General features: G+C 46.3%; 1 protein-coding gene and 1 long non-coding RNA gene across 5 annotated transcripts in view; one reads left to right on the top strand and one right to left on the bottom strand.

The window, feature by feature from the left end:
• Positions 1-27455, top strand: part of Sli (slit guidance ligand) — a 473757-nt gene that overhangs the window by 188345 nt on the left and 257957 nt on the right. Inside the window, exon 1 of one of the 4 annotated variants that reach the window (XM_076825315.1) lies at positions 7555-7658. The exons of the other annotated variants lie outside the window; for them this stretch is intronic. The gene's annotated coding sequence lies outside the window, so the exon portion shown is untranslated. Of the gene's footprint in view, positions 1-7554; positions 7659-27455 lie in introns of those variants that run through there. 4 annotated transcript variants of the gene reach the window in all.
• LOC143375824 (uncharacterized) lies at positions 7541-11757 on the bottom strand. Its single transcript, XR_013086988.1, has 3 exons — positions 11512-11757; positions 7729-7901; positions 7541-7647 (listed from the first exon to the last, which is right to left on the bottom strand). It is a non-coding gene; the product is annotated as an uncharacterized LOC143375824 (long non-coding RNA).

The following is a 27455-nucleotide window of genomic DNA, read 5'->3' on the forward strand; positions in this document are numbered from 1 at the left end:
TGGTGCCCCGTCTCGTTGCCTTGGTGGTCTTTTGGTACTCACCGAGAGGTCCATCCTTTGAACCTGTAGTTGGGTTATCCTTACCGGGGGAGATGGGATGGGTTGTGGCAAGTAAAGGGACGTGGAAGGATGCAGAGGTAGAGAACCGTGGAAGGATATCGAAGGACGTAGAGAAATCTAGAAGGATGTAGGGACATGGAGAGATGTAGAAGGTTATAGAAGGGCATACTACGGGATAAAAGGATATAGAGGGGCATGCCGTGGAAGGACATCGAGTAACAGAATGGCACACAGGGACTATAGAACATAGAAGGGGATATAGAGGAAGAGGGAGCAAATTCTCCCAGTGAGAAAAAAAGCAAAAAGCACAGTAGGGGGTGGGAGAGCAAAGAAAGAACAAAGAGAACGAGGAATAGTGATTACAGGAAATCATAAGCCGCCCGTTAGGAGCCCACAAAGAAGAAGTGGACGGCGAAGAGGGTAGTTGATGGCGTGGACGCGGGGATCCCCGGGAGAAAGGGAGAAAAAAATGACAGGGTTGCGTTCGATGCGTAAACGCCGTCTAGTCACGCGAGCTCGCGCGCGCGCGCCTACGCAAGTCGTCGAACCGACTCGTTCTGCTCGCTGAGCATTCGTCGGGGTTGCAACTTCGCGCGGCTCGTTCGCGAAAACGAGGGTGATTTCCACCCTTCCTGCTCATCGACTGCCCCAGCTCGTCACGAAACCAACCACCCTGCCCCGCGCGCCGCCGGATATCCCAAAATTCCTCGGTCTTCGACACGCGTGGTATTGTTTCCGCGTTACGTAACCGCTCTTCCTTTTTTTCGCCACTCTCCGCGGTGCCATGCTGAATTTTTTGTCGTTGAATTATTCATTGGGGGTATTTTCAGCGTCGCGCTGCTCCTTAAACCAGCGAGCCTCGGTAATAGGAAGTAAATTGCGTCGATACCAGGAATGAGGCATTCGTGGTCCCACAACCGCAGCTCCTACCCTTTCTTTCACCCTCCCTCTTTTCCCCAGTCTTTTCTTCCCCCTCTGTATTTAGTTTCCAGGTCTACTGCACTCTCTACTACACACAATTGTTTCAACTTCCTTCCCTTAACTCTGCGTTCTCTGTGGACAACCCATTCTATTCCATTTTCTTGCTACCTTTGGGCACCCCCTCGTGGTTCTATTTTCGACGCTATTCTTCCCGCTCCATCGGCTTCTCTTCTCTTTGACCACTCTTTCTCTTCAATTCCGCCTCCTTCGGCTACCTCCACTCCGTCTCGCTCCCTGTCCGTGGATAAAATCGCGTGTCGCCGTCGTCGCCTGCAAATTACGCGACCAAACATGGCGGGGGGCCAGTCTATCGGCGTTATCAGCGGCCGTATACGACGGCAATTAGCCGCGGCCAGCGCGGAAACTCGAGCTGCGGGGAAATTTCTTTGGAAGCGGAGGGACCGATTACCGATGACGTACGCGTCATGAATACTTAATTCGCGCCGCAGCCAACGGGGAAGCGTGTGAAAGTAATTGCGCATAATGAGAACGTTACGACGAAGTGTCGTCGGGGATAATCTTTCGAATACCGTAATATCCCGCCATTAAGCAATTCACCCACCCCGTTGCGTCCCTCTGTATCCACGCGAAACGTTCCCCGGCGTCTTTCCCTTCCCGCTCACTGTTTGTATCGTCGATGCCAGTCACAGTGGAATCCCGAATGGCTTCTTCGCAGGATAAAACGGAACTTCAGGTGGCCAGGAAGCAGGTGTCTCGGAGAATCGAGGAACCCCCTCCGTATAAATAAAACTAACAGTAGCTTCCCTCGACGCGGGACTTGGGGTGTTTGGAAGTGGTTCTGGGGTCGATTCTCGGCCACCAACCCTACTGTCTTATCTTCACTCAGGCCTCCAGAGTCCACAGTTGTATTTAACAAGCTTTTTCACTGCCACGGTGCCACGCACACCACCCGCAACTATTTTCTATGCGAAGCGCGTCCACTAAACACCTGCTGTTCGTTCTGTCGAAGTTGGTCAGTGTTCCAGCATGGGATCTTCCACTTTGACCGACTGTCCAACCGAAAGGCTGCGGACCAGCGCGAAATCACAACCACTGGGAGACAACCGAGCGTTTCCCTGTTTGCGACTAATTAGAAGATACGTGCCGCGCCCGGCTGGAAATGTGGTCAAAGCAAACGAGCAGAGAGAGAGAGGGAGACAGAAGGGTAGGATCGTGTGTCCAGCGTTTTACTTTCTTTCCGTTGCTGCAGCACGCGTCCACGCTGTTTGCCTGGCTGTTTGCACAACTTGCAGCACGCGCACCGACCGAGATACCCTCGCTCGGGCAAATTTGCCGAGCTGCACGTACGCGCGCCAGCCCCGTGATTGTCGAAGATGACAGCGGATCTAGGCTTGTTTGGACCTTCTGTTTTCCCAGCGTCGATGCACAGGCACGTGCACGGATCCTCCAGACGCTTTTTACGCGTGTTGCGTGCAAACCGCCGAGTTTGCTGGGACTGGTCGCTAGAGAGGAAACGAATTCCGACCAGGTTTGGGGAGGCTACACGAGGTTAAGATCAATTATTTCGACTGTGCTCGGGTACTGTCAAGAGAAATGGATGGCGCACGTTAACCCTCCAACTGGGGAAGACGAGTAAACTCGGCTTTTAAAAGTATGTACCCCTGAAATGGGTGGGATGAATTCGCTCGTCATGGAAGCATAATAATGCGTACACTGGTACAGAGTTCATTTTAGTTCGATTAGTTTTAAGGCGGATTCACAAATATCAGTTCCGTGATAGTTCAGTGTTGTCAGTGTAAGTGGTGAAATATCGTTTCCCTGTTTTGGAATGGCGCAGTTCACACTGACACAAGAAGGTTACTGATAATGACTGCACTGAACCGACACGGAACTGGTATGCACGAGTTCGAGTTTAATGGGTGAAATTTGAGATTTCTGAATTTCAAGTAAAACATTCGAAAAGGAGGGGAAATCTGACTTGAATGACCAATACAATATTCAGTATAAGGAGCTTTCCCGAAGCTGTTGCTCTGTCCTGCAACGCTGGTTGTATAACGAAAAAACTCGATTCCCTTCCCTGGAAAACACAATAACTGAATGGTATCGTTTCCTCTATTCCTCGGGCAATCTTTTCTCACGCCACCCGGTTAATTAGTTTCTCATAAATAACGTCAACGATCTCGTCTCGCTGATTCAATCTCGTGGAAATTTTCAGGGCAAGGCTTTTCATCCCTCTACCCTCGCCTCCTTTCATTCGATCTCCAGTCAACAAATTAGTCTTATGAAATTCCACCCCGGGTACGACTCCCGATGCGAAAAGTACGAGGGACCTCGCAATGCAGTAACACGTTTCAGGAGGCCGTTATTGTGCTCCTCCTTTTGCGTTTCGCTGCGGTAATCATTACCAGAAAGTCTCGAGACGCCGGCAGATCGGAATACCCGATGGCAGAAGGTGTACGTAACCCGTAACCACCCCCGCACTCGTGCTTGTGGTTTCCGTTCGGGGGCAGGAGGCGTGCGGAGGGGAGGGCCAAGGGAAAAAGTAAAAGGAAGCTTCCACTGGCTTCTTTTCCATTGGGCTCTGCATACCATCGGCATCGCCCGCGACACGAACCGGCACAAAGTATTTCCATTACGCGAGGGTGTATTTCAACCGGCGCATACCTCCCTACCCGGCGATTTTTGCACTTCGTTTGAATCGCAAACGGTGACTTTCCCGTCTCTTTAAGGGAGCGCGTCGCTCATTTCCCTGGGACTCGTTGGCGCCGCGATTTCAGGCGACATCGGGAGAGAACCACGCTTATCTGAGAAGCGTTTATCGTCTCTTCAGCTAGATCGAGGTATTTATCGGGACCAGATATTCCTACCATTTTCCCCTCTCGATATATTCTTCTGAATGTTTCTTGGGTTGGTGAGAGGTGAATCGCTTCTGCGACAGGGGAAATAAGTTTGTCACGTTCCTGTACTTTTATTAGAGTGCTTAGTGGGGGAGTTGTATTGCTTCTATTGATACTCGACGGTTCTCCTTAGATGAATGAAAGTGAGGAGAGCAGTGGCGGATTTAACAGGCGGCCGATGATCAGTTGCCGTCTGGGCCCCTGTCTAGAAGGCCCCCAGGACCCCACCTTCAAAGAAAAATTATGATTTTCTCAAAACACTTTTCTTTCTGCAGTACAACACTTAGCCCGTTTTTAGTAAACTATCTCTTCATTTCCCCGAAAAAAGAACCCCTACCCAGAAGAGCACCCTAGGGCCCTATCTTTAAAAAAAAAATTAAAATTACACTTAGCCCGTTTTTAGTAAACTACCTCCTCATTTTTCCGAAAATGGGCCGAGGAGAGACTGTACAGTGGGTGATCAAATTGTCCGATCCACCAGAATTCTTATAAATTTTTTTATGAAGTATTCATGGTTGGATAAATTCATTTGTACAGAAACATAAGATACATATTTTTCATACTATGGCTCTATTAATTTAATCACCCACTGTATGCATATGCAAGTACGAGAGAATAGCTTGTGAGCGTAACATCACGTCGTCGAAGAACTTAATATCGTTCCCCACGAAGCACTCAGATTTCCGTTGAGCCTTGAAAACCAATCCATAAAAATATCCCGACAGCGATACGAATACCGCGCGCAATACAGACGTGGCCGCGAGCCGTGCATTTTCCAGCGCTATCTGGACGTTTTATGACGTTACCTTAGGTGGCTGATTAGCTGTCACGCTCGTGCATTATAAATGTACGAATCTACATCTGATCTATGAATAATGCCAGCCTGGTTCGGCCTGATACTCGCTTCGTGCGCTACGAATCGTTCGTGAAACGCGGTCAGAGAGAGAGAGAGAGAGAGAGAGGGAGAGAGTGGAATAAAAAAAAATACAGAAAGAGGGGGCACAGGTTGGGGCAGTTTGGCGAGGAACGCTGGCGTGTCGCGTTTCTTTTTCTCTTTCCCTCAACCAACCCGTGTTTTCGGGGAAGGCAGCGGGGAGGGAGGATTTCGTTTAGAAATTCGGCCACGATCGAGATACGATAGGGGTGCCGGGGGATTTGCGTTTGAAACGAACGCGACAACGTTTCTACGCCGACGGAAATAAACATTATCACGGCTCATTGCGCCAGCTACGTGCATGCATCGCCAGAGAGAAAGAGAGAGAGAGAGAGAGAAAGCATGGCCTGGCTTATCCGTTTCTCACGCGCTCACGCGAGCTTCCGTTTCCTTCGCGACCGTACAATAATTATTATCTATTGCGTCGGCCTCTTTTCTTTCTCCATTTTTTTTTATCCCGCCGCGTACAAGTTACTTGCATTAACGTTATCGGCGCGAACTTACTCCGCGAGCATTTGAAAAATCGCGGGTTAAGGGAGTCGAAGCTGTCGCCCCCATTTTGCGCGCCAAATCACATTTCCATTACTCGAGAGAACGGAGTTCAGATGTGTCGTGTTCCTGTTAGCATTCTCACGATCGTTAACCTTTATTGAGCTATCTAAAGTGTAGATAAAGCTCTCCGCTCCTTGCTGGACCAATAACCATCACAGGTAGAATTAGCTTAATAGTTTTAAATTTCGTATAAACGTTGCTCGTCGGGTGACATGGCGGCCGCGTAGGTGACCGCGCGGGAGGTTATGTCGCGATCGGTATCGTTTCGCAGCAGGTTACAGTGTTACGAAGATCCCAGCCGCAGCTAAGTTTCGTTCGCCTTTCTTTTAACCGTCGAAGGCTTCGCGCGTCCTTTTCCTAGCACCAGTTGCTCGCTCTTTCTATCCTCGCTCCAGCGAGCATCGATGAAATCCGATACTTCTCTCCCTTTTTTCGCCTCCAGCGTACAACTCCGTTTGTCCTTCGCGCACGCACCTGCAGGGTCCGCCGTCTCTCTTCCACTCGCACGCGGCAGCGTTCCCCCTATTCGCTAGGCCTAGTTGCTCACACCTTTCTTTTTCCTCGCGCTCCGTCGAGCACAGATAAAAAACCAGTTTCGCCCGAGGCTGCAGCCTCGGGCTCCCCTTTTTCTTCGACGCGTAAACAACAACGTCCATCTCTCTCGCACGCACTATTTCGCCAGTCCTTCTCGCTGGTGACCACGATATTGCCCGTCTCTCTTGCAGACGCACCCAAGACGTCGTCCGTCTTTCTCCTAGTACCACTTGTTCGCTCCTCTTTTTGCCTCGGACGGAAGAGCACCGATGCCAAAGAGGACCGCCGGTTACTACCCTCCTCTTTTTTCCTCTAAGCGCCTACAACTTCGATGGCACATTTTGTGAGCATCTATAACCACGTTCCCTTTTTTCTGGACTAGTTCACACCTTTTTTTCGCGGCTAAGGAAGGCTGATAACCAAGGAAACCGTGGCCCTTGTTTCTTTCGCGCGCGCTACTCTGTTCGTATTTTCCCGCGCTTTTCTTCCACGCGTGTAATTGAGGTCGCTAGGGTGTTCGGGTTAGGGGTGGGCTAGAGTTTGGGTAGGTCAGGATAAAGTCGAAATTGATCATTTTTAGATATGTTATTGGACATTACAATCTGAAAGATACCTATATAGGTATTTATTTTGCATTTGTACTCAGTTTTAATGACAGAGGTCCTCCTTTGCGGTTTGTCTCATGTTTCATGCATCAAATTTTGCGGTATTATTATAGATATGACAGTGTGATCCAGATCATTTAGACTTGCTCAGAAAGCAATTTGGACGTGTCCTTTGTCCATTACCCGAAATAAAATTACCAAGGCTCCGTCTTCCCTTGGCGATTCGCTCAGAATTGGCGGGGTCAGGGCGAAAGCTCTTTGACCCGAGTTTCTACTAATTATACATGCAAGAGCGAACGATATCCCTACGTAGGGTCCACTTTACCTCAAGCCCTGCTAATTTCTCTTTGACCACCACAGGAACGGCTATACGCGTGTTACGGGGATTCCAGAGTTATGGGGCGAGCAGAGTTATGCACATTTTTCAGGCTGTGTGAAATCGAGGAATTCTTAGGCAGGCAGAGAAAGTAGGAAATGTTAACAAATTGGTGTATTTATTGCAGTGGATTCTATTACTCTACACTGTCTTAAATCTTGTAAGTAAGGACGTAATCTGAATTTCCATTGCCAGCCGTGTCCCCCGTTAGTCCTACCTATATACCACAGATTGTTTTGAAATTCTGAAACTCGGAACAACCGCCAGCGACCTTATCGTAGTTCGCTTCGAGTATTTAGTATTATTGTGGCTTTGGTAGCGATAGAACCTCCCTCGGCGGTGCCCAACGACGCGTTTTTGCTAAATCGTGATAGGCAATAATTATTAACTTTAATTAAACATATGTGTCCACATGTTTGCTATCGATAATCTCTTTCTTTCCAATGTTAAATCACACAAGTTCCTTTAATCTGGTCAAAATAAAATTCATAACCTCTTACTACATCGATCTCGATAATATTCGGGTGTGAGTGCATCTACTATGGCCACTTCAACTATGTACCTGTATCCAAAACACGAAGCTGCACATTTAAAAAATGTACGAGACATCCCCACATCATCTGGCACGAGGAATTTGCCTATTTTGTCCCGCCATATAATGTTTCGGCACCCTGCAGATATCAACAGGAAAATGGCTGGGGAGGATGAAGCACCCCTAGTCTGCTTCGACTGTAATCATACTTTCGTCTGGTTGAATGGTGAGTGATTACCAAATCTCAGTTTAAAACGTGCCCAGCCTTTTTGTTACCCAAAGGGAGGCAAAGGTACCTTTTTCAGATCTTAAGATTTCTTTAGCTTCGTAATTGAGAATGTAGTTGCGTTTCGTTGGCTGTGACTTGCTGGTCGCGTGTTCCCAGCTTCCTCCGGCGTCTAATATTAGTTTTTACGGGGCGTAGTGGCAGATTTTTCCCGAATTCCCGCGGATGCTGAATTAACGCGGTCTGAAGATTAAATGTAAATAGAATTCGTGGAGCGCGAGGGATGTCGGCGTTACGGGGGCGCTCTCCATTCACCACGGCCCGACGACTGTGAAATATCCTCGTCGGCTTTTAAATTTACATCGTTAACGCGCGATGAGCAGCTTCCGTTATTAGATTCTCGCGAAAACTCGGCACGCCTGGCCGCGACCAGGCGGCCGAAAAATGGCTGGCTCCCAACTAACGAGGGAAGCGCGATACACAAATTCGGGGTGAAGCGATCTCGCGGTGAAACATGTTAAGTAGAAGTTTAAACTGGCAGGTACAAAAATGTTATAGCGAGATAAAAGCGTTGTATAATAGAGCTGGAATATCTTATCTTCCATGACACTGCTCTCAAGCACCTGACTGTGCTCCACCTGACACAGCTAGCTACCCTCAAAAGTAGTCTTCCAAAATCATCTCTGTAACCCCTCCCGCAGGAAACACCTTCTGTATTCATCCATTTATTCGCCCAGATCCAATGTTCATCTCTCCCCTAAATAGAAACAGCCACAACATTTTCAACTCCTCAAAAAATCAACCTGACGCCTGTCCCTTCAATTCTGCCGCGTCGATCGCCACCAGACCGCGCCTTCGGTCGCTCAGGACGCCTGACACAATTACAGAAGCTATTAATCGCGCTGCGTGCGATGTCATTCGGCACTTGGCAGGTCAAAAAGCAGGCTGAAGAGCGAACCCCGTGGCCACGCCATTAGTTATACGCCGCCGAACATGCCTCGATGTGTACATGGGCCAGAGGGTCTAGCTCGTGAGAGGCTGAGGTGGCTCGTGGAGGGTGTGATCCTCGCCCCTCTGTGCACGCTCAAGGACGAGAGGACCTCGGGAGGGTATCTCGGTTGGCCACATGCCCGGAAAGTTGAAAACGGCTGTACGGGCGACTCGATGTAAACGACCAAGGTCTTTCACCGCGAGCTGAAAGCCACCCCCTTCGCCCGGGGTGCAAAGCCTCCGGTCATCGAGGAACTTTCGGTCAGCCCGTGGAATAGAGGGGTTTAAATAATAATTAGGATTTACGTCTGCCAGCGTGACGGCTCGAAGACGCCGAGCGCCAACCCTTTTAATCGGTTAACTAGCTTCATCCCCCGTTAAAAGGGGATCGAACGCACCCTCTGGCTACGTTTTGTGTGTTGGTCTCGCGGCTAACGATAATGATCCTCGATACAGAGCGCTTTTTCCTGTTCCTTTCCTTCTTGGGAACTAGTGCATTTCTTAGCCCTGCCGCCGCTTTTACTTTAAGTATACATTTAGCAGGGTGCCAGGGAACGAGGCGGATACTCGTTAGTAACAACCGCATTGTATTTTTTAAGTTAGAAGAGATTTCAAAGAAAAGGGAACATGATTGGGTACAAAAGGATCCCGGATAATAGTTACCTTAACCTCAGTTTCAACCAGAATAACTTACTGTCTACTGTATAGCTTGAATAAGGGTGGTAGGGTTGAATAAAGACAGTCGAAGCTTGAGAAATATTTATTTTAAATCACTACAATTCACAATAGAATTACTGACAAGCTCTTTCATGGTACCACGCTCATTCTTCTCAATTTATAGAACAGAAACGTTGCTATAGCTTTATCCTCCATTTTGTTTGACCACTCACAAAGGGCACAGCAGCTACTGGCAGAAAATTTTCACGCCAAGCCCCCGATGGCTCCGTAATCGAGGTTTTATTATTCACCTGTTCACCTGCTCCACGCCACACTTTCGCCTGCACCCTGCCGCACACTGCCTCCCTTGGAGCCGCGAAATTGTAGCTCTTCCCAGTAGAATAATATACGCTTCTCATCGGCTTAAATTGTTTTCATTCGTTCGGCCCCACTCGACGCGGTCGCCTCGCGAATTTTTCATAGGTCGGCCCATCCGCGGCGGGATGAAAATTTTATTCGTTTGTCCGACGGTTTTCATTAAATCGGCAGACACCTCTCGACCAGTCTGGGTCGCCTCTTTGAAGGCCCGTCAAATATTTTCATAATGACGGATTATCGAATGCCGGAACCAGACGGGACACCTCGACATTCCTCGAATTTTTCCCTGCAAACGTTCGTTACCATTTTATTTGCACCAGTCGAGTGGTACTCTCGTAGCTTCGGTTATTGTGCCATTTTTTGTAACGGACGCATGGAGCCTTTTTCAGTCTTTTGAAATGGAATTTAGAGTGACGGTGTCCTTGTTTCTTATCAGTTTCGTACTGGACCACTGTGTATGGTTGAGCCAACATTATGGGCAGAAACTGGAAGCTGAGTGCTTCGTACTATATAGTGTTGGATTCCAAGTCGGGGAGTCGAGAGCAACACTTTTCGATTTTAAGTCTAACAAGAGGTTTTATTTCAGAAATTCTGTTTCGAAGTTTTGCAAAGCCCTCGCTGTCAAGTTCTGGAATATAGTCTGTTCCTAGAACTTTGGAACAGGATTATATAAGGTTAGGTTGCAAAACACTTTTACGACTGAACCTCGTCTTTACACTACTTTCTTTTCTTTCTCTGTCATTATTCCTTATTTTTAATTGCGGAATTGGCTAAGGATGACGCGGAAGGAACTGCGGAAAGCGCAAGGGTCGATGACGACTATGTCGATGTCGTTGTACAATATACATGTGAAGGTAGCAAGCCGCGATACACTGACATTTACTTAAAATATTTGTATAACAGCAGAATAATGAAACAGAAGAGTTTATTGCGCCTGAGAGCCCATCATGACATAGTTTAATGTCTAGACGTCTTAATTGAAGATCTATCTTTGCAAAGCTTGGAAGGAGACATCGGCACTAGCCTCAGCCGGAATTTGGTATTCCAGCGTTAATTTATAATAGGGCGAATCCCAGTATGTGTATCTAGAATACGAAGAGAGAAGGATTCAGCCGAGACAATTGTGATTAATCAGCTTTGAAATGGCAGGAAACGAGGTCGCAATAAGTGTTCTTCAACGAGGGTGGGTTTAGGCCACGCGAATACACCTCTGCAGGCGAAGAAACCGCACGGAATGACAAATCATTTTCAACTCATCGGTCAGCGATAGAAAATTAATGGGTCGCCAGAGGAAGGACGTAGGAAAAAAAGTTGACAGCAAAGGTCGCGACGTTTCATCAACGCGACGACGAAGTGCGCTTCATGAAATTTTAACCGTTCCTCGGCTCGACGTTCTGCTGTCTAGTAACCGCGAACGGCTATAGAGTCTTCCTACCGTTCGGAACCGACATCCATTTCCTGCCCCTCGTGCAAAGAAAGGGCCATTCCTTCCTCTCAAAATTAGAGAAAAAAAACACTGCAACTATTTGCGCACAATGTTCTCCCCAAAATCAACATCTCCATACTCGAAACTGACGCCTATTTAACAACCCCTTATGCGCGACTGGAGCTTGCCATTAATTAATCAAGAATCTTTCTAGTACAGCGCAAAGGAGGAAAATTCGCAAGGGGAGGATGCAAATGCCGTACAGGGAGTCCGATCGCGCGTGGATCGTGGGAATTTCGAGAAAGTTGCCACAGCAGATGGCTCGATAACCCCCCGACGCTGAAATTCCTCTGCACAGTGATAGAGGGGTACCTAGACATACACTTAATTGCATTTCCTTACCTTTCCTTTCCACCGAGTTCGCCTCTGACCCGCCGCCTGGACGAACTACCGTTCGATCTCGTTGATGGTTAGCGACTGGCAATGCCAAAGGTCGACGGTCTCACGACCTTTGAACCATATCGTGTAAGCTTTTTGCGTGCAGCCAGCGCGGCGTCGTACATGTCAGTCATACGAGAAGGGACTCGCTAGGCATACACAGTGGTCCCAATAACGGTACCAGCCTGATCGACAAGCCTTTTTAGGGGGATACTAAGGTCGCTATCAGATATTGGGAAATACTGTGAGACCGCCATCTACTAAAGTAAGCTCTGCAATCGGGTCAATCGCGTTACAGGACTGGTGTCGCACAAGTATTGAAACAGTGCAATAATATTTTTGTCGTTAAATAGTCTGTTAAATTTTACAAAATCGATCATCAAACAGTCGAAATTCCCAATCCAGCCAATTACATGTGACAGCTAACCCGATTAGTCTGCTTTAATTTTTGCCACCAGAGTGTGTAGCAGAAATAAGAAAATGCCAATATTGGCCGGTGAGTTTCGAGAGAGGTATTCTCCCACCACACAGTTTGCCTGCCTCGGTGTTCCTTGTCTCAACGTTTTCTGACTCGCTCTCGTTCCATCTCGCTCTCTCCTTCGCAGAACAAGAGTGAGCCAGAAGTGGTGGGGATAGTGCTACGTTTCTGGCGTGTAGGCCAAACCGAGCTGTCTACATAGAAATACACACATCAGAATAGGTGTGCGTTAGCTGCGAAAAAAAACAGCAGCTTTATTGGTCGGAACATTGATTCTTCCTCGTTAGCTTTATCTCGTACTGGTCTACGCATACCTTCGTAACGCACACAACTATAAGCTAAGAATAAATAACAGCTAAATGGCTCGGTTCAGGCGAAACCGGCAGCGTTCCCCCTTACCCCACCTAACCTTGCGAGGGCAATGCAAGGCCAACTGACAAATCCACGATCGTCAGATGGCCGATTTTTTCTCGATCGCTGTTCCCGAAAACGAATTCACCGGCCAATATATATGATACCAACCTTAGACGTCGAAGGAGAAGCACAACTTTTCCTTTTGCGAATGCCAACTCTCGGTGGAATTAAATAGTTGCTGATTTTTCAACACGAAACGATTCAACTTACAACTTTCTTCAGAGAGAAGCGAAACGCACTGAAACGTTTGTCGAGAATAAAACTACCACTGCAGAGTATATATACACTTCACTTCACGTAATTGTTCACAAAAATGCATAAAGAAAAGGACGAAAAATTAAACTAAGAGACTTCGATGTACATCAGAAGCTGCACGTGGCGGACACGACTTCGCATGCAATGACGCACGCAACAGACAACGCGAAGTCTACGAAGTGAAGTGAAGCGCAGGGCCGGCGAACGGAAGAACAAACAGCAACAGCGCCGCGTGCAAAATAATCAACTAAAATTTAAGAGCGCGAGAAACAAAACCAAATGACACACCACACACGGACTATAGTATATATATAAGTGTTTTTTTTTTGTATACTTTATAGATAGCGGCATAGATAGAGGCTCTAAACACTCGACAGATTTTCAGGCCCCCTTATACAGGGTGATAATTTTATCGCAATGTACGATTTCTTAGGCATTTTCAATAATTTGACTACAAAGTGTTTCTAACCAAAGTTAGACTTTAAAATTCAGAAAATTTCTATGGTGCCCCTTTCTCCTGATGCCCTAAGCACGTGCTTATTGTGCTTATTGGTTCATGCAGCACTGGATATCGGTGACAATTTAATTGGCTGTTAAAACTGTTAAAAGATTCTTAATCCACAATTCCCTCGAACTCCTCTGATTAAAGGTACCCTCGTCGCCCCTGTAATTTTGATCTATAATAAATTCTTGCTGTGTTGTGATAACCGCGTTACCAGTTCGCAAGGTAAATTAACCGCTGTTTATTTGATAAACTGTGTTCGTTGAAATTCTACACTGAATAACGATGAAAATATTCCACACACGCAGTGGCGTGGCTGCAAAGTATTCAGAATTTGTTATCAGAGATAAAATACCGCGGAGAATATTTATCAACGTTTATATACAGCTGCGCAACCATGAAACCAGAATTCCCAAAATTCTTTTAGTTTGCTTTTCTCCGTTTTCAATCTGGCGAAGTTGGTCCACGATTTGGAAGGGAAGAAGGGCATCCAGGAACCTTTAGAACCCCATTGTGCACTTGTCGCGAGTCGTTGGACGTTTTGTGCGCGCGTGTTTCTCGAAAACTCCCACGGACTCGCAATAAAAATAGTGCGGCGACGATTCGCAACAGTTGCCCGGCTCCATCGTCTCCGCCGTTCTCCTTCCTCGGCGCGGAGGTTCGTGGCGCGGTCGCCGGGTCTTGCCACTTCCAGGATTCCCTGCTCCTGAACCGTGCGCGGAGGAAATTCCCTCAGAATTCCCTCACTCGTTGTCGAGTGCACCGGCCGAATATTACGTCGTGTCCTTGCCATCCTCTTTTTATCGGCGCGCGTAAAACGCGGTAAAATGATTTGACGTCGGTGTTCCTTAGGGCCCCCCTCGTTTCCTGCCACGCACCAGTTGTTCCCGCGACGGAACAGCTCGACGAGATACCCGCTGCCACGAAATTTTCTGCCTGCACTGGCTTTTACGACGGGTTGTTGGGTGTCCTCGGGGTTATTGCCCCTCTTTTTTTAATTTATTTAAAATTCTTGCGGGAACTCAGGTCCTGGAGCGGGAATAGGGTTGTCAGAGGCTTTCGGCAGGTTTTGGCGAAGGAATTCATTGTCTCTGCGAAGGGTTGTAATTTTTTATGTAAGATTACTGGTGCATGCGGTACGCTTAGAATTTTGTAGGGTGGAATTTATGTATACGGTGGCTTTTGCAAAATTTAATTAACATTTAAGAGAATTTTATTATATTTATGCGAAGGAATTGAATGGTTTCTAAGTTTGTGTGGGGCTGCTTAAAATTCCCTTCCCACTCTGGAGATTTAAATAATGAGAGTTGAAGTACAATGGGGTTTCTCAAAGTTCGATCAAAGATTGAAATATTATCGACTCTAGGAACAATGTGGACAGCTTTTAGTTACAAAATAAAATTACTAAATTCTTTATTTGCGTTTTTGGATTTCGTTGACCGTCGGTATTAGATTCTTCCACCCTTTGCAGAAGGCTCTATAAAATAGTTCAATGGCACAAAATATTCTTCAAGTTTAGAACAAACCTTATTCCCTCCTCAAATCTTTCAAATTCTCTACAACACAGGTTAAAAGAGCAGCTCGTCGCTGTATTGTCTAGGGAAACCATCAAGCAACAATCCACTTGCATAGAACGTCAATTACATATATACATGAAAGAAAGTTAGAAATGTCATTAACTTGGAGCAGAGAGGAAGTTACATTCTAATTTATTGATACAGAAGATTGTTGAACTGTTGTCTCTACACAGTTGACTATAGCCTCCTGTTCGTTTCTCCTTACTTTGCCAGTCGAACGAATTCTTGAAAGAAGGGTTGCAACTTCTCCGCAAACTAAGCCTCCATAAACTGTTACGTAAAGATGGGAAGAATGCATAAATTACTGCATGAAAAGTCGATACTACACAAGCTTCTGTACCCCCGCATCAGTGGTCTCCTAAGCCGCAGTCTCACATGTGCAACAAGCACTCCAGAAACCTCTCAATATGTCCCTTCAGAGTGCCGTAACCTCCAAAAACGCTCCTTTCCACGAACCCCTGCTTTGGCCATGTCCCACGCAGCATATTGCACATGTTTCAACGCTGTTTCAAGTGTTTCTTCATCGCAGACGCACGTACTCAACTCTTGCTCCATGTCTCATCCTTTTCCTCCACTGGCAAGGGACCCAGCAGCACGACAAAGCAACCCATAATTCCAGGCAGACATCACACTCCAACACTGCACTTTGCACATCTGAATACATTAACCACGAATTACATTACGAATCTGAAACTTCCGAAATTCCTGCTTTCGAAGAAACGGCGCAGAGTGATCTTGCCTCCAGTAGCCAACCGCGCTAAATCTCCACGCCATCTTGATCCCACAGTTATCCTTCCCCTCAGACGCTCCCGCTACCCTGTTTTGCGGCATTCCTCGCGAGCGGCGTTAATTTCACGCGTGGATCCCCGGACAATGAACAATCCGCGCCGGGACGCGCGTATCTCCTTTCCACCCACGCCAGCTACGCGCATCCGCGATGTTGCATTACACGCAATTACCTTTTTCCGCTGTCCTCGGCGCCCCTCTGGATCGCCGAACGGCGCAAGAACGGTACCATTTGATAGGCGTCCGTGGCAAGAACCAAATTCGACGCCAACCCGTGGCTAGGCTCTCCTTTCACCGTGCCAAGAAAAGCGCGGATCAAGCTGCACGCGACCCCTGGAATCGCTGCTGCGCGCTCGATAATTGCATCCATAAAGACCGTCTCTCGCCTCCCCTTAATAAAGGAAAAGATCACGGGCGCAATAAAGCCGCGGACGAGCTGGGTTATAAGAGATACACGGGCTGCGGACTCTCTGGAAATGAAAAAGGAACGGTGGTTGGGGGAAGAAGCAGCCGGAGGACGAGGAGAAAGTGCGACAGTGAAAATGGTGGAAACTTATGGACTGGTCCTCTTATTCTACAGGATGGTTGTACATTTTGTGGCCAGGGCACCGGGAGCGTAATTGGGGTGGGGTAGTTTGGGTTTTCCATGGGGGATTCGAAGAATTCTTGCGGTCTGCTGTATAGATTATGCGAAATTCAGTGTCAGTGATAGAGGTAATGTTCAAAGAGTGTTTCATTGTATATAGGGTGTCTCGGGTGAAACGACATTGGATTTCGTGTGGTTATTTCGGTTTAGACTAACGCTTTACATAAATGTGCCGGTGATTATGAAAGTGGTGTAAGTAAAAAATTTATAAAAATTTAATTTATGAATTATTTCAGTGATTCCCAACAAGTGGGTCGCGAAGTGTTTTCTGGGGGGTCGCCACGGATTTTTGTGGATATTTTTTAATATTATTGAGTTAGAATTATATTCTGAAATACCTATTTTTAATTTGTTTTCTTTACCTTAACTTAGGTATATGGGAGGGGGTTTTGTAGGTTCTTTAAATATTATAAAAAGGGATCGGGACTCAAAAAGGGTGGGAAAACACTGACTTATTTTGTAATGTAAGGCGATGTAACCCAAAGTAAGTGGAGTTCAATTTTTTTAGATTGTTTACTTACACCACACTTTCATAATCTCCGGCACAATTAATTCGCTTCCAATCCACTGAAAATCGACCAACTTCAAACAGAGTATTCAGTAGAAATTCTCCGACATTAATGATACTATAGAAGGAAATGTCCTTTTAATATTTACCTAAATTATTTTTCGAACAAGAAATCTGCCAATTGTTTTCAGCGGTGTATTCCTTTGAAATGTCACGGGAATAATTTCAAGTGCTCGGATTACACGAGTCTACCCTGTACATTCCATGTGCCCGCGACGGCACATGCTCGTTCTCACCCTTATTGCAAGAACCACTTTACTTTCTCCTTCTGCCGGCCACCCTCTACGCCCAGGCGGGTATCGCTTTCCGTTTCATGCGGCACCGTGCTGCTTCTTGTCCTGTTTCCGCGAGTAATGCCGATATTCCTGCGGCGATGTCGCCAGTCACAGTATTACGCGAATATAATATTCAAAAGAGGGGGTAGGAAGTGAAACTGTCCGACGAATTCCGTCCTGCGACTCGGCCAATGGCCTTGTAGCTGGCTCCCATAGAGAGCAGCCAGGGGTGGTTTCAGTGAAATATGGAAAGTGAGCGGAGTCTGGCTAGAACGGCAAGGAAAGGGGAAATGGAAGGAACGTTTCACTATTTTTCTTTATCACAGAAGGGCGCCCGTTGCATTTACGATCAGATTCTTCGCTCGCGGGACACTTCCGAACTGCCTTTTCGAAGGTGGGATCGATCCAGATGAAGATTGACTATTCTAATTCTAATTCGTTGCTCGCGGAACATGGAAGAAATTAGGTGTCTTAAGGGTTCACCCTAATTTGATGCTCTGAAAATAAGGCAAATTTTCAGGAATTTTTTAAAAGAAAAGTATCGGGTATTGTCACTCCAAACTTTGTATGTTCATTAATTAACTTTCGAAGAATGTGCTCAATTTTTTTTATGCAATTATCATAATTTTGTTCGAAGTTACAGTGGTGGTAGTAAGAGGGTTTTGAAAAAATGTTTGTCGCTATTTGTCCTTAATCTAAATGAATGTGGTTATCGTATGAACTAGAATGAATAAAAATATTGAAGAACAGACAACTGATAGTATTTCAAAGAAAGTTCTCATTTGTTGGAAAAGAATTCGTTAGTTTCCTGTGTTGCAAATTTCGAATTTAGCAAATAATGACTTCATTCTAGCTTGCAACTGTAACTTTGAGCAGAATTATTGTTATCGCATAAAAAAAATCGAGCACATTCTTCCAATATCAATTAATAAACGTACAAAATCTGGAATAAAAATACTCAATACTTTTCTTTTAAAAAATTCCCCAATATTTGCCTTATTTACAGAGCGTCCAACTGGGAAGACCCCTTAATAATTTCTCGCAGAGCAGTCTCAGGATCAACTATTTTCACCGCCGTCCGCAGAATACAGTACCCGAGTCGTATATACTCGAAGAATTTTGAAACCGGAATCAAAGACCATCCTCGTCTTTAGCGGCCAGGCATCCAAAGCCTGTGCAAAGACTTCGCTCTCCCCTCTCATGCGCCAACTGTCCCCACCGCTCAAAGGGCCCCGTCCAGAACACCCACGCATGACCGTCAGCTGCACGTCATCGATACCACGAACAGCACCTCGACGTTTCACGCTTTGAAGCGCCCCTCCCAAGCCACGTCTCTTCAGATCCACCTCTAAACACGCTGCAAACACAGAAGACATCGTTGCATTTCACGGAGATCAAAGCGACCCAGCGACTCGCGCACACCTGCGGACTCCTCCAGAGAACCACCGACATCGCGGAGAAACGCCTCCCTTATAATCTGGTCACCGTCGATCGAAAGATCCCAGTTACCAGGCGCTGTTCTTCCCCTATCGTTCATTGTCAACCCTCTTTAGTCGTTAATTAGCCCAGCCTCTGTGTTCCATTAAGGGATCGGTGTCGGCGAAGAACATCCCCGCGGCTGAGAATCGGCCTTTAATAAACGGCCCACCCTTTCCTTGGGACAATCGCGGACGGGGGATCAGTCCGAAAGTTTCTCCCTTTGAAGTGGATCCCGACGACGAGAGGGTGGCTTCCTCCGCAGTCAAGATGGGACCTTCAAAGAGATCGCGATCGCTGACAGGTGCACGATAAATTGCCTTGGCACGGTAATAAGCGGCAAGTCACCCTGATGCCCTCGGGAGGGGGGGGGGGGCCCTGATCTGGATACTCTTGTTCGTGGCCCGCTGACGTTCCCGTAAATCGCTGGACGGAACAACGTGCAATTTCGACACGTCGTAAATCGCGACTCCTTTGATCGATCGGGGCTAAACGACGATATCGAAGCTGAACGGTTCCTCTGGGACTGCGAAGACGTTGCGCGGGGAACGTTCGCCGATGTGTTACTGTAAAACTTCCAGGACCGCTGAATCTGAGAATTTATCAGTAAATCCTGGCATTTATAGATACGGGACGGTAAAATTCCAAATGTCGCCTTTTCAACCCAAAACGAGAATCGTCCTAAAAAAATGGCAACCTAACCTAGACCCATACCCGACGTTCAAATAGGTTTTTTACAAGATATTTCGCAATTTTACGGTACAGGTTTTACCGCACCGTAGCGGTAAATGTTAGGATTTACCGGTAAATTCTAAAATTCACCGGTGTTTAAATTTTTATTATAACAGATACACGGGGTACGCCTTATTCGCGATGGGAGTGTGCGGTACCCGATATTTCGGGCTCCGGTCAGGTCAGGACTTTTTTTCGGGATCCCGAAAGGTTGTCGACATGTAAATATTTTCGGGTATCGGCTCACCCCTGATTGGTGAGGATTGAGAGTAGAGGATGTTTTTAAGGGATTAGACCACCTTGGCTATGTCAAGAAATATCGCATGTTTGGGAATTTATTTCTAAGTAACGAAAACACTTCTATCGATACAAATTTATCAATGAAGATAGGGACATTTTTGAATAATATATAAAAAAAAAATTTTAAATATCATAACACTCCGAACACTTTACATGCGTTTTTCTTGAAACCACGTTTTCCGAAACGGTGTACGCTGTAATTTGAATAAAACTCAACGGATTTTTATATAATTTTGCACAGATGTTCTTAAGCGTATTCTCTATCGTCCGACCGTCAATTTTTTCGAATGTTAAATTTTACTTATGGGTAAATAAAGTCCATTTTCTTACACACGAAAATGAGCTTTTTGCTTCAAAGTGTAGTTATTTTGTAATTTTTAATTTTGCAATTGAAAAATTTGACGGTCGGACGATACAGAATACATTTAAGAACATCTGTGCCAAATTGTATAAAAATCCATAGAGTTTTACTCAAATTAGAGCGTACACCGTTTCGGAAAACGTGGTTTCAAGAAAAACGCATTTAAAGTTTTCGGAATGTTTTGATATTTAAAAAAAAATGCAAATATAATTTAAATATGTCTCAATCTTCATTGTAAAAATTTTATCCGTAAAAGTGTTTTTGTCACTTAGAAATAAATTCCCAAAGATGCGATATTTCTTGGCCTGGCCAAGGCGGTCCAACCCCTTAAAGTGTCTTTATCTTATCGTTCACGGGTGATGTTAGTGGTTCTTTTAGAGAAATCGTTAGTTCCCTGGGTGGGTTTGGGATTCCTTATGGGGAGAGAGATTGAAGAGGTCGATCTAATGGTACTTCAATTTAATCATGTGGAGTTCAGTACCTCCCACGATTTCGCTCGCGTTAACTCAATTCAGATGACACATCTGACATTAACTTGAAGTTCATGGAGTAAAATGCGTAAATCGCGGGAGGCGCCGCACACCGGCAACGCGAAAAATACCAACTTGTTGCGCCCCATTCTTCATCCTACCTCCTCGAATCTTGTTTCCACACCTGTCGTCGCAGGAACGGCCGCGGATCGTCAGCGGAAACGCTTCGGTATCGAACGATCCTCGCGATGCGACGGCAGATAGAGGACGGTGCGCGCAATAATGCGACGCTGGCCGCCATTAACGGCCGTCATAATATCGTGGAAACTCGCGTCACGTCGTGTTTGGCAAAGTAAAACTCAATTAACGCTGGCTGCTATTTGCACGCCGGGCGTCCGATGGATGCTGCTTCCTGCAGACGGCGAACCTACATTTCAAACGTCCGCGGAATTTGATAATTCTGCGGCGACGAAACGCCAGAAATATCGCCGTTTCCGAGGGAGGGGGAGATTCAGCGGGGGCCGATACGGCGTAATTACGAGTTGAGAAAACAGCCCTCGACGGTGAATAGTTGGAGTCGATTATACCGACTCGTTGCTTCCGTTTCATCGATCCGATTCATTTCGAACATCGCTTAAAAGCGACTTGCTCACCACCCTCGGGGTACTTGTCGGTTCGTTGGTACCAATTAATTTCAACTGGCTGTCTGTGTTTTGACTGGCTAGAAATTTTCCTTCCCGGTGAAACTCTGCAGGCCTGTACATTCCCGACAAAAATTACGTAGAACTGTTGGTCGATGATGGCCAGAAGTTTCACGTGTCTTCTGTTCGACTGTCACGGTGAAAAATTCGGGTGCTTAGTTTCCAAATGAAACTTTATTTCTAGGTATTATTATTAATAAATTCAGTAATATAGTAGAAATTAGAGTAAAATGGGAGGATTTCGACTTTGTCCACGCTGTTACGTCCCAACAACATCGCACGCTTCTTGGAAACGTAGCCCGAAAGGAGTGCGCTTCTTTCATGGCAACGGTGTGCGCTGGCGACCGACGACGCACGGCGCTGCACGATTCGGCAGCGCTGCGCGATCGGCTCGACACGCCGGCCAGGCGCATTCAGCGAATTATCTCGCACTGACTCTGCCGTAGTTCCAAAAGATGACTTGGATTGGTTGTTTCTGATAGAGACGAAGATAGCTCTATAAGAATCAACCAATCCAAGTAATTTTCTGGAACTAGCGCAGAGTCAGTGCGAGATACCGAATTCGCTAATTGTCTCTGACACTCGATCGAGACGGACCTATACCTATACAATAAAGATCAGTATTATACCAGAACAATCCTCTTTATGACAGCAGTCGAGAATTCATCAAATGCGGCTCCATCGTATTACCTACAAGCGATCGAGATTTAAAAATGTGTCCTTTTGTACTGTGATATTCCTTCTCAGCAATGTTCTCCGATATACATATGTATCTGGCGGAATGTTAATTTCTTGGATTCCAAGTCCTATCGGTAAACATATGTAGCAAATTAAAAACTTTTTTTATTCGTTTAAAATTGCCAGTTTTCAAGAATCGTCCGAGAATTTAAATACGCAGCGAAAGGGTTAAGGTATCGCATTGAAGAATTTAATCGACTTTGATATTTAAAATCCCATATATTAGAAAACACTTTGGCTTCGTTTGAGCGCATTTAATGACTGCAGTGGTTTGCTTTCGATTTAAATATTCCCGCTGTACGCGGAATAACGTCAACGTCGCGTGGTCGGGCATCACGATGGCTACCAGTCCCTCGTACGTCGAAATTCGTTTTTTAATTAAAAATCTGCCAGCCACCGCCGAAAGTACCGTCATCTCGCGTGACAACTGCGTCTCGTCATCGCTATGCAAAACGGGCGTTCGATTTTTGTCGTCGGGGAATGGGTCCATAAATAAATATCCCGCGCGAAACGATGGGGTGGCTTCCAATCGGGGAAGAAAAGAACAGACGCGTACCCAAAATTCCTTTCTCCCTTCTCGTTGAAAGCGAACCCCTTTTTGTTATTAAACGCAGCCTATATATATGTGCCCAATGATTTGTGGCAAGATATATCGATGTGGGAGATTATTTTGGAGGTTATCTTCAAGATCTCAAACGTAGTGGTAGTTGAGTGGACTTTTATTAATTGTAAGAAATTATATAAATATTATTCATCTCTGTGTAATCTGTGTTTGCCTTCTATTTCGGAGTTTTAATTCATGAAGAACCGTGAGTTGTTCGCTTATAGAGGGGGTAAGATCAATTCCTTGCTCTGCGCCCCTGATTGCAATTGCTAGTTTTGCTATCACCAAACCTTTTTTAGTCGCGATCCTCTTTTATAAAACTCAAATAACCTGCAACCCTCCTCCCCCATATAAGGTAAAGTAAATTTAATAAGGTAAAGAAAACACATTAAAAATTGGCATTTCAGAATATAACTCTAACTTAATAATATTAAAAAAAAATGCCCTTAAAACCGTGGCGACCTCCCCAGAAAACACTTCACGATCCGCTTGGGGGTCCCGACCCCCAGGTTGGGAATCACTGGTCTATTTCCTCAAAAAACAGTCGATCTTGTATAATTAAATGATCAATCTTTGTTGATGGAACACTGTATTCATCAGCATGGGAGCATCGCCTTGTAGATCACGCGAGGATAAATTGATAAATTCAACTTTAGTGTGTAACACCTTTTGAAACCCCTGGCAAAATGTATTTCGTCGTCACAGAGGAGCTCGAGCCTAGGGTATCTCGCCAGTATCTCGCACAAAGAAGGTTAAATCATAAATATTCCCGTACCATTCCGGCGGGGAAGAGAAATTTCATCCGTGGAATGTGAATTGAAACACACATCAGCAATAAGGTGTCTTTTGTAGCAAAGCATTGGCGTAGAGTGCCCCTTTGACTGGTGACACGGAAGACAGCCGACATGATTTCCTCTGTGGCTCCCGTCTCGCCGAAAAAAATCTCGTTCCGTGTTTATCTTAGCCAGCGGAATTGTAGTTGGCGGTTGGTTCGTGGTTAGTCATGTGTGGCTGTGTAACACGACGCGTTGTCGAGAGCAGTTTTCGAACGCTCTCAATTTTTTACAACCACGTGCCGCGCGGCCCTCGTCGACAGACAGGCAGTCAAAACAATCGCCACTTAGCACATATGTGCCCCCCAAACACTTCACGTCCCATTGTGATCACTTAACACAGTTTCTAAAAACGGCTCTTGACAAATCTGTGAGCCGTCGATGGCGTTGCCCTGCGCCGAACACCCTCGCTGTTTGCCCAGAAAGAAATCTGTTGCCGAAGGTTCTTATCCGTGGCAAAAAAATATCAGCCGGTACGTTAAACCTTCCTCTACAAAATATGTGCTTTTCCAAGCGACGCAGTAACGGGAGTGAAATCAAAAGTATCCAAATTTAAAACCGGCGCTTCCGCACGTTGAACACCACAAAGTTTACGTTTGGCTTTATGCTTCTGAACGTGGCTTTTCTCTGATATTTTCAAAGCCGCTTCATCTTCCTAAAATACACATTTTGCATGCGAAGGTTTGCAGAGTGGGATGACAGCTGTTTTATCGAGAAGCGAGTTAGCTTTCGTCACCATAAAATTGGTGAACACCTAATTGCGGATTGTATTCTTGGGAATGGATAAAGCGATAGTTATGCGGGCTAATTGAAAAAGCGCGGGCAGAAATGGCACAATGGCGGAAGCTTCGGCGATATTAAGTTCGCCTGTCGGCTTTAATACCTTTAAGCCCGGGTGTATGTAAAATGGGGTTGGAAAGCGATAACTAAAACAATTTCGAATAGAGTTACACGGTTGCCGGCGAATCGTAGTGAAAAAAAAAGCTCGGACGGAGGAAGACAATGGCTTTCTGTGTCCCTCCGCTGTTTCATATGTTCCGTTTCAATCGATTCGTCGCGAGCGACGCGTCATCGGTTTTTTGCATAAAAAAAGTTCAATCAAATGTGCAACGATGGCCCGTTTAAATAGAATCTTCGACTGAATGCAGGATGCCACCGAATGAAATCCGAAATTCAATACCGAGGTGATTTCGAAAAGTGCACGGACGATTCATGCGGCCCTCGTTTGTCCGATTATCGGTGCGCCACTTATAGAACTTTCCAAATGAACTGCCAATTTAACCAACCTTTTAAGGTTGTCCGATTGTGCAACAGTTTTTTTTTTTTATTAACGAAGCTGGTTTGAAGTATTTTTGTATTTGAGGCATTGAGAGCAAAAACGGACTAACTGACAATTTTTGCGAAATTGAATTAGCAGCAATAATGTATTTCAATAGGCTGTACTAATCATAAAATAGGAAAAATTATTTATTTTTCAATGTGGGTTAGTCCGTTTTTGCTATCAGTGTCATTTCATCCGTTGTCCATCAGACACAATAATAATAATAATAATAACAATAATAATAATTCTTCATTGCACCAGTAGACATTAAGAATAATAACAAGAAGATAATAGAAGCATAAATAAATACAAGAAAACCAGAAAGAGAAAAATAGTAGGGTTAGAAATTATATAATGGCGAAAAGCGAGGTCCCAGTTGTCAGCTGTTGTATTAAGCCGGGAATCCACCTAGAAGCTAAGCTATGCTATGCGATGCTGTGCTATGCTATGCTAAGTTTTAAAAGAATTAGCTTCAATACATTCTCATGGAACCGTTTCCACCAAAAGCTAAGCTAAATCATAGGTATGGTTAGCACAGCTTAGCTTAGCTGCCGGGTGGATTCCCGGCTTTAATCTGAATACGTACATTATATAATGTCAATTAAAGAACGACAATATTCGTTAGATTCGTTTATTAGAACATGCCCACAAATTGCGAGATCCAATTAAATAAGAAATCACGAGTATCACACATCCTCCAGATTGAAAAGTGTCTTCGACCCCAAAAGACTTAGACGTCACCCTAACTCCGAAAGTTTCCCCGTCTCCATCGAATCTGTGCTGGAGGATCATTCAGCAGCCTGACAATAGTGTCTCCATTCGACGGTTAGCGTCTGCAGGGTTCCACGGGCATTCCTCGAGCAGGCGCATGCCATTTTCCAGGCCTCTGTTTGAAAGTCTGGTCCGCAGAATGCCGCCAGCAGACGATACCCCCGCCATCGTAGCACGTACGCGCCGCGGCGGCATTGTGAGAAAAACAATGCGATTGTTTCTAGCTAATGTGGACGGCCGCGTCGCGTCCATTAGACGCAGCCGAGGGACTCGTTTCCGGAATCAACACGCGTACCAGCCTCCTTTCCATGCGCTTTGTGGCCCCTAGCCGTCGTTAATTCGAACCCTGATCCATTGTGCGAGGGGCAGGAACGCGTCGCGGCTACCTCCGAGGCGTTGTAATTCACCTGGGTCCGCAGCTTTTGTCCGGCCACTGTCCCCCCCACTACCTTTCTGCGTCCAATTCTCGCCATTAATTATGGATGTTAATTCTCCGGGCGGCCGAGACACCGTCACGCTCCGACGTTTCCACGTGCAGATGGAAGGCTCGATAGAGCATCGGGTGTGGACTGTTAACGTGGCTGGACAAAGACACGCGGGGATCATGAAAGCGGGGTGTAATTGCTGACCCAGAGCCTCTTGGGGCGAGGAATTTAGCCTTTCGAAGGTCAGCTTGACCCCTACACGATGACACTCAACGCCTCGATGGGTGCTCCATGTCACGTGGAGTGCCGGAATCATGGGCATCCCTGATTCGGACGTATTCGGATGTCTTTGTCGCTGGCCCCTTGGGGGAATTACAAGACTGCCCTTAAGCGAGTCCTTTGAGTATCTTCGTCACCGAGTGGCCCGTCTCTAATGTTGAACGGGGGTAGCCAGTCAGTTTGGGTAGCCTCGTATCTCGATCCTCATCGTACACAATCGCCCAGCGATCTCCCAAACGAGACGAACCTAGGGGAAGACGAAGAATCCCTAAAACACCGGCCGAGAACCTGCCTCCCAGACGCATAATCAATCGTTCCAATTTATCCCCCCTAATTGTCATCGGCCGCAAAGTCTGCAGCACGGCCACTAATTGGCACTGCAGCCGAGGGTGCAGCTTTCGGTCGCGATGCCCCGTGCAAGCCAAGGACTCCGGAGACCTTGAGCGTTTTACTGAATGGCCGAGCGCCGCTGGCAATTTATAACCCGCCGGCCCATTTTGTTCAGTTTCGTGCACCAGCGTGTGTGCGTGCGGCGGCGGCGCGCGCGCCCGCGTAAGGCCAGAACCAGGCCTGCAGGAACTGGAAGAACGGGATTGGTACTTACACGACCTTAATGCTGGCCGAAACTCATTTCATTCAGCGATCCACGGGGCCCCCATTCCTCCTCAGCCCTCCACCCGCCCTTCTAGACGTTTGAGTAATGGTCCGGCCATAACCTACAATTTTATACCCAGTATTTAATAGAGAGCCGGCGCAGAAGAAACGTAATGACCGTCGGAGGAGAGGAACAGGCTGTATTATCGTTGCATCGGCGACTCGTGCGAAAAAAACAGTCGATTGAAACGAGATCTTCGTTGAACGTGCGAGGCACGGCGGTGGGAAGGGTCAGCGACACTGGCGGCGGCCACGTGACCACGAGTTTTCGGCGGTGATCTAGTTTCGATCGTTAGCAAATAGTGGAAGAGTGGAGTAAGCAAATCAGAGGTTACGTCTGCGGATTCCTTCATTTTTGTAGCGCGATAGTTTCACTGTTTTAGGGTTTCGGAGATACTATTGACTTTGTTTATTTCCTCTGTTTCGACGAGGTGGTCAAAGTGTCCAAGATGGCGGCGCTATTGTCCCGAATTCCGTAAGGCAGTTCGAAGCCCCCCTTTTCTGCACCTGCTTGCGACCAGTTTGATCCTCTAATCTCGTCGCATCTTGGAACGCTGGAAAAGTGCAAATGCCGGAGCACACAATCGCGGCAAATTGCGCTGAATTCCCCATTAATCGTACGCGCGAGCATTTACCGCGAAACGCTCTCACCGAGCCCCGCGATTCTAATTTCGACGCCATTGTCTGGCATTTTATGCCTGCACAATCGCGCGGCAAACGCGAGATTACTTCCGAAACGTGA

Source organism: Andrena cerasifolii, chromosome 13 (assembly GCF_050908995.1).
Source record: "Andrena cerasifolii isolate SP2316 chromosome 13, iyAndCera1_principal, whole genome shotgun sequence".
NCBI classification, from domain to species: domain Eukaryota; kingdom Metazoa; phylum Arthropoda; class Insecta; order Hymenoptera; family Andrenidae; genus Andrena; species Andrena cerasifolii.